Below are 8,753 nucleotides of genomic sequence, written 5' to 3'. Positions count from 1 at the left end.
AATAAGAGCATTTTGGGTTCTTGAATGCAATTTATTTAAGCTGGACCTATTTGGATTTCAATGTGCTAGGGTTGTATCACCCCCAATTCAACTTATAAATAAAATTTAAACATGATGCACACATGAAGCTAGCCTAGTGCAAAACCATAAGCTAGGGATGTGACAACTCACCCCCACTAAAACAAGAATCTCGTCCCGAGATTCAAGACGTGAGGTAAGAAATCAAAGGGGACACAAAGCTAACACGATCTTCATGATCCAACTGCCCTTCTCGGAGATGTTGATCCGCTACATCATATTGATTATGACATCCTTTCCTTCGAGAACTTCATCCAACATGGCGACAAGAGAGCATGACAACCTCACAAGACTGGATCATCGATCTTAATGAACACAAGATCAACTCACGGAATGAGACGTAGAAACATCCCTTGAGGTGAGACGCAGAACACACATCAGAGATGATGGATGAGAAACATATGACAAAGGTTCAAATTGGTAGGTAACAATTCGACGCTTAAATAGATGGTGAGGGGGTTTCAAAGTAGTGAGGAGTTAAGTTGCCCACGATACCATAACGGGACACCTTAGGGAAAGGTGACTCGTAGAGCATTTCCCTTAAGTGGCAAAAAGAATTACTTTTGATACAAAGATCATTGAAACTCTTCATACCAGCCTGAGGTAATCACAATCGATCGTTGGAAGGGGTTCGAAAGAATGGCATACTCCGACTAGGATGGATGATGTGGACTACCTTGTTGAAGACAATGCAATGGATGATTTTTGAGCTTATCATCGGAAATGGATGGGACCCATGGTAAGTCCACTTTTGAAGATGATCCTGAACAACAACTACTGAGGTGCAAGCTGGGAACAAAATGCAAATGTTGGGAATGATTCTGGTAACTGGGGAAGAACTCAACAGTCGAGAGTGTTTCCAACGTTCCAATGGTTATAGAGTCATCGAAGAAACTGAGAGCACAAGGATCCCTAAGGAACAACTTCAAGAATAAGTCACACTAAATTCTCATGGAGAAGATGGTCAAATAGCTCAATCAAGATACTACAATGATAGATCTTCTGGCTAGGTGTGTCGGCCAGAACATCAACCTTGTCGGGGACCTACATCATAGATCTTGGAAAAGCTCCAACGATCATATCTGCCTGAGATTCAGATCTGGTTGGTAACAGGATATTCCAGACCCATCGAGTCTAGAAGAAAATGAAAGTTTGCAACACAAATCGACGAGATGGCGTTGCGAGATTCTCGGAAATGGACTATGGTAGTAAGCTCCAAAACATGAGCTGGTTCTGCTAACACATGTGAACATGTTGTCCCAGACAAGCATGACCACGTAGTAGTCTTATAATAAAACACTACCGAGTTCAGGTGGGGAACCATCATCAAGGATAACAAAGTCCTTGCATAAGTCATCATTAGCTCTTAAGAAGGAACTTCTTCTCCTTGCACAAATCAATCAGTGGTTTGGTGTGCTAGGAACACATACAGAATGGAGGCGGCCATCCTATCATACCATAGAGTACTTCGCACATAGGCATGACTAACTTGGGATGATTCCAGAGGGAGCAAAAACAAGCTTTCTCGAACTTATGGCGGCAACTCGCTCCAAATGCACATGAATTTGAGGAAGTCACTTCTTCCATCCAAGCATAAGCTTCATGAACAGAACATGAAGGCATTGCTTACAAAGTTTCCAATACTAGGTTGATGTTCAACATGAATCATGGGGAGACAAAATGTTGCTGATGGGTTCAACAGCAACTCATTGGAATTTCCATATCACTGGACTTCCACCATCATGTGAACACGGTGATAGCATTGGTCAGACCCAAAGGATGTAATGGTGTATGCTCGAGGGACCAACCACGAGTAAGACAACATTATGAACATCGTTGGTTCTGATTTGATTTGACGATAGCCCATACTCAAATCAAAGTTGATAAGACAATAGGTCCAGTAACTGATTATAGGGACCAATCGATGAAGATATCATCTTTCTTCAACACACACACACACACACACAAAGATATCCCTTATCGTGAACTAAGTCAGACAAGCTTCCATCTTCCAACTCTCTCAAGTTGTTGTTTAGCTTAACCAACTAGCTCGGGGGTATCCAACATAGATTCTTGGAGAATGGATGGTTTAGAGAAAAACCAACATGATCATGAACTCAACATAGCGATCAGGGAACAACCTGGTAATACTTCCGAGAAGATATTCGGAAAATCACAAACCACCGATATGTTACTTAGCTCGAGCACAATCTTGCTTTTCAGGGCAAGACGATATGATCAAGGGAGCGAGGGATTGACACAATCCTAACTCATTGATCGAAGAGTGCACCAAGAAATATGGACTAGGTAGCATGATCAATCTTAGGATGATGATTCGATAACCAGCACGCTAAGAATGAGAGTATTGTCCATTTACTACCAAGCAACGAGGTTGCTAGGAGTATTGATTTCACACATCACAGTTCACTTGTCGGCATTCCGGTTACAACAACACAGGACCGAAGAATGAATAATGATGGCGATAAGTATCACTTCGTCAAGAATTCATAAGAGGTGGTGCAATTCTCATGACATTCTTGACATAAATATGGTAACACTCCAAGGTAGAACAGAGCAAAAGCTGGGTTGGCATTTTGATCTGTGGAATACAACTACTTTGACCCAATCCTAGAAATGGATGAGGTACTGGAGTTTGTTTCTCCTAGTCATTCCAGAATAGAATGGCTTGACAGACCACAAGAATAAGAGGTATCAATGAGCATGAATGCAAGACATGCTCTTAACTATCAAGTGATAGACGGAGATCATGATACCACTAAAGAGAGGGACAACTCAAAGGAACATATATCTTTCTGAGTTGTAGATGCATAGATTAGCATGTCGAACGAGTTCAACATAATTCTTCTGGATAACCCATGCAGAAAGGTAGAACTGGCAGAATCACAATTATGAATGGAGAACTCCTCAAGAGTACTCTGATTATGATCTTTTGATCCAACAAACTTCTGCCATAAGTGGTTCATAGTATTTGGAAGAAGGAAATACCACAGACCTCGAGGACTAATGCAAAGGTTAATAATAACCTAAAGGAACAAGCAAACACTATCAACATGAAGTAAGTAGGGTGAATCTCGGGTTCAAAACCCAGAAATAGAAGGCCTACTAACTAAATGGCATCACGAGATGCTTTCGGGGATGGTGGCCAGAATCATCACACCGGGAACATAAAACATGGCTAGATTACTGGGTGACTCCCTAAAACACCTAGGGTCATAATAATAGCCCCAACATATATACCGAGGCAATAGAGTACCTCAACTCACCGATTAGTGTGATTAATCTGGACCAAATGGACATCAGGAACATGGAGGAATGATTGCAAGTGCATCAGACTATCTAGAAACCTGGGATGACTCGGACAGCATAACGGCTGTAAATGCTCAAAAAGATTTGAGACAACCTGCAAAAATGGTGGCATAACCACTCAACATCACAATATCAAGGTTCCGAGACCAGCTATGAACACACGGAAGTAGTAGGAACTGAACTGAGGCTTAAACTCAACATTCCTAGGCAACTACGGTTTAGTAACATGTCATCCCGAGAGATAGAAGAGAAGCCTAGTTCTTAACCCGTAGAAAAGATAAGATGACTCAGATTAGAAGGTCATGAGGATGAGTAAAAAGAGCCTTATGTTCCCTTCCACAATCAATTCCCTTATATAACTAAAGCATTTCTAGACTCAACTTCGACCAGCTTGGCTTGGTAATCCTACAGGCAGTCAGGCTCTGATACCAAAGCTGTCAGGACCCCGATTCTAAGTCACACCGATCTAGCCTGTAACACCTCATATCACTTTGCGGCCTCACGCACGGTATTCCCACGGTGTCGCCTTACCATGGCCCGGGACTGTTTGCGCCTTTTGGCTCACGTATATGATAGTGTCGCTAGCATCCATATGACAGAGAACCTGGGGTGACATGACTAGTCGTGAACCCAAAGTGGCACTAACTTATAGGGACATGCATACATGAATCAACATCGAGCATGTCGGTCAGCAACATGTGAATCCGGGCTGTAGCACTGGGCTAACAGGACTCCGGGAACCCGGGCTGTAGCAGCCTAGGCAGGACTCCGAATGTCATCGTGTGACATTTCCCCGAAGGGACAGACACAGGAACAAAGTGAATCACAAGCCGGCCAGTCAAGTGCTCCAGAGCAGTAGTGCTGGGCTAGCAGGACTCCGGTGAACCGGGCTGTAGCAGACTACTATGGCTCATGGAAGCACAAGACTACATTTCCCCATAAGAGAGGCTACCAAGGATAAACAACTAGGTTGCCGGATCCCACACATACCAAGCATTCCAATCATACACACAGTATGCTCAATATGTGTAAATACAACATGGCATCACAACATAACTCTACGACTCAAGTATTATTCATTAGGCTCCAAGGAGCGAGATATTACAAACATGGGTCTCATGACCCAACATCCAGAGCATACAAGCAACAAGCACATGCGGAAGCTTAACTTGTCTGAGTACAGACAACTACAAATGAAGAAGGCTCAGAAGCCTGACTATCTACAAGACCCTCCCAAGGTACAAGATCGTAGCTGAGGTAACAAGCTAAACGTCAAAGTCCACACGAAACTACTAGCGAGACTGACGTCTCTCTGCAAAACATAGAATAAGCAAACGTGAGTATAAATGTACCTAGCAAGACTTACATCAGAACTATCTACATATGCATCAGTATCAACAAAGGGGTGGTGGAGTTTAACTGCAGCAAGCTAGCTTTGACTCGGTGGCTATCCTGAACTACGACTGCAAGTAACTCTTTTGAGATGGCGCACACGAGTCCACATATTCACCATATCGATACTCTACTATGGATCCGCTCCCGTCTCCCTACGAGAAGGCCATCCATAGCACTCACGCTTATCTTGTGCATTTTAGAGTATCCACTTCCACTTGTCTATGAACTATGCAAGGGGTCCAAGTTTCCATATTCGAGGAATCCGGCTATTCGAATAGATAATGATAACCCTGCAGGGGTGTACTTCTTCACACACGCTCTCGCCACTTATCGCCCTATACACGTCATGTACCTCGGCAACCTTCAAGCGGAAGCCGGGCGAGGGAGTCGGCCACGACCTGACTAACCAACAAGTCTCTAGTCCAGGTTTATCGCCTATTCGGGTTCCATCCGCAAGGAGATCCGGCCGGGGTGTCGCTCACGGCCCCAAACGATGTGTGCAGGGTTCCCAAGCCCACCATACGGGTGCCACTTGGTACACCGTGCCACTGTGCCTATTCTGTCCCAAGCCCACCTATACCGGGTGCCACTTGGTAGACTACTAACACTACCTACAAACACCAGAAACTAGTTGCAACTCCTGGACAGAGATCGAGTTGATTAATAAGTCGAGAGGGGCACTTAAGCATTCCAATGCGTGGTAGTTGCTGTTCATGGATCACAAACATAGAACTCAGTTCCTAAGGATGGCTGCAATGAGACAACCCACCATGTACTCCTACATGGCCTCTCACCGCTACCTCTACCAAATCGTGTTCACACACTTAGCTCTCAACAGTAGGACTTGTTCATCACATTCCAATTCATCCCCGATGAATCGGACCTGACTCAACTCTAAGCAGTAGCAGGCATGACAAACAAACATGAATGAGTAGGCACATCAGGGCTCAAACAACTCCTACTCATGCTAGTGGGTTTCATCTATTTACTGTGGCAATGACAGGTCATGCAGAGGAAAGGGGTTCAGCTACCGCAACATGTAACAGTTGAAACGTTGTTGTCCTAATGCAGTAAAAGAGAGCAGGAGCGAGAGAGTGGGATTGTATCAGAATGAACAAGGGGGTTTTGCTTGCCTGGCACTTCTGAAGATAGTAAAGCTCTTCATCGGTGTCATCGAATTCATTGCTGGATCAATGTCTACTAAGGGGGACAAACACCGGCAACTGAGAAAGAACACAATCAACACATGGCGATATGCAACAATATGATGCATGCTATGACATGGCAATATGAATGTGTTTTGGGCTAATGCAACAGAAAGTCATTTTAATTGAAGTGGAATTCAAAACTATATCAAATTCCAACTCCCAACCTATTATGAAATTTGCCCTAATCATGTTTCATCCTAAACAGTGAGGTTAACTTGCTCAAACATGCATGAAAATGGTACAGATGGATTCCTTGAATTTTTCTGATAATTTTTCATATATACTTTATTTCATTTGGAGCTACAGATTAATTTCTATGATTTTTAGAAGTTTAGGCAATTTTCTGGAATTTCCTGTAAAAGAATAAATCCAGAAAAGAGTTATTGCATCAGCACTGCGTCATGCTGACCTCAGCAGGTCAACAGAATGGGTCCAGGTCAAACCTGACCAATGGGACCCGCACGTCAGTGAAACAGGGAAGGGATAGAGGCTGACCAGTGGGTCCGGGTCAATCTTGACGTGGCATGGTCAAAATGGCATGTGGGGCCGGCTATATTAACCTAAACTAAGGAGGGAATAAATCCCGGGGTTAATTAAGGTGTGGGGCCCATAGTCAGTGAGAGAGGAGGGTTAGTTAGCTGGGTCATTAGTGGCTAATGACAGCGCCACGTCAGCGTCACCGAAGTTACGCCGGCGGCGACCAAAAACACGGTGGAGGCACAATGGAGGGGCTCGGGTTTCGCCTACGGTGCACCGTTCGGTGCGCCCTTTGGCCCTACAAAGAGCTGGCGCGATAGCGCGTCGGATGGGGGTGGTCTCCAGGCCTGGGGTGGCCGGAGTCAACGGCGGTGAGCTCGGTTGGGGTCGCCGGAGTTCGGGCGTGAGCTGGGACGCGGTTGTGGTGGCCGTGGCGATGTGCGCTTAGCACCTACGACGTCTACGTGGTGCGGTGAGTTCGATGGGCGCATGCCCAAGACCAAATGGTAACCGGAGCATCACCGGAGATGAGCGCGGGCGGCGGCGGGTTTGGTTGCAGACGAGGTGACGGCTACGACACATGAGGAGGAAAATGGAGAGGGGGAGCAGGAGCAGGGGCTCACGGCGAGGTCGTAGAGCAGCTCAGGGTGCTCGGGGAGGCGGCAGAGACGGAAAATCGATGGGCGGCAATTGTCGGGGCAGAGGATGATGACGATGGCGATGGCGGTGTTCTAGGGCACCTGGCGTTGCGTGACTCGGCGAGGAGGACGAAGGTGATGAGGCGGATCCCTGGGCACGCCGGGGAGGTGAGAGGGGGGCAGTGGCCATGGTGAACGGCGACGGTGGCGACGAGCTCCGCTCGGTGGTGCGCGCGAGAGGGGAGCAGAGGAGGTAAGAGGAACGGGGAGAGTGAGAGGGGCTTGGGGGGTGCGTGTCATTCGTAGCCAGCTCCAGGCGGACAGCGGCAAGCAGGAGGTGGCGAGCTACGGCGCGCGCGGACACGCCTCTGCCAGTAGGCAGAGGTTGAAGACGGCTCTGCCCCTGGTGGGCTGGCCAGTGCAGCTGGGCCTGCTACAGGTAAGGCCAGGTAGGTTTTCTCCTTCTCTGTTTTTTTTCCTATTTTGGTTTCTGTTTTCTATTTTTGCAATTTGTTTTTGATTTGGTAAAAACACCAAATCATTTCTATAAATCCTGAAATTAATTATGGGCAATAACTGAATTATCTCAGAGGCCCTTAGCTATTTCCAGAATTGTTGGAGCATTTAATAATATTAATAGCAATTAAATGCCCCAATTCAAATATTTTATGACTTAAATTCAGTGCCCAACTTGTTCCTTAAAATTCTCATTATTTTTGGTATGGATCAAAACCATTGCCAAAAATATCAAACATCAAATAAGAGCATTTTGGGTTCTTGAATGCAATTTATTTAAGCTGGACCTATTTGGATTTCAAAGTGCTAGGGTTGTATCACCCCCAATTCAACTTTTAAATAAAATTTAAACATGATGCACACATGAAGCCAGCCTAGTGCAAAACCAGAAGCTAGGGATGTGACATGGACAACCTTTTCCACACAGTTTCTTCTACGGCTCGTGTGTGATGCATTCAATAACGCAAACGATAAAATTCTTAATATTGTCTACAATGGCAACGCTATCACAAACGATTTAACAGGAAAAATTGTGTGTGATGTACCTATGAACGGAAATGTTTTCCTTGGAGCGACTATGTGGGATGTACATACGAATGGAAACTTTTGGCGGGGACTGCCTGTGTGGGATGTACTTGCAACCGGAAATAATTTCGCCTCTATAATTGTATTTTTAGCTCTATTGTACGTATTTCCGTATTTGAGCGCTCGTTAGTCGCACACAAACTCATTTTGCCGAGCGTGTATGCCAGGAGGGCATATCCCCGACGGTTTTTGTGCCGTGAGGGAAGGACCCCCCTATCGCTGTCACTCACTAGGCGACGGTTCCAAATGCCATTGCGGAAAGGGGTTAAAAACTTTTTGTATAGCACCGACGCGTACTAGTGTTTACAAGAAAGTGAGTGGGAGCACTACAACCTTTCTAATAGGTATATGTGAATGACATATTGTTGATCAGAAATGATGTAGAATTTTTTAAAGGAAGACCTCGGTGAACCTACTTACATATTGGGCATCAAGATCTATAAAGATAGATCAAGACGCTTGATAAGACTTTTGATAAGTACATACCTTGATAAGATTTTGAAGGAGTTCAAAATGGATCAGTCAAAGA

The sequence above is a fragment of the Triticum urartu genome, chromosome 1 (genome assembly GCF_003073215.2).
Source record: "Triticum urartu cultivar G1812 chromosome 1, Tu2.1, whole genome shotgun sequence".
Lineage (NCBI taxonomy): Eukaryota > Viridiplantae > Streptophyta > Magnoliopsida > Poales > Poaceae > Triticum > Triticum urartu.
The sequence above is the reverse complement of the archived record's forward strand: the minus strand, read 5'-3'. Positions refer to the sequence as shown.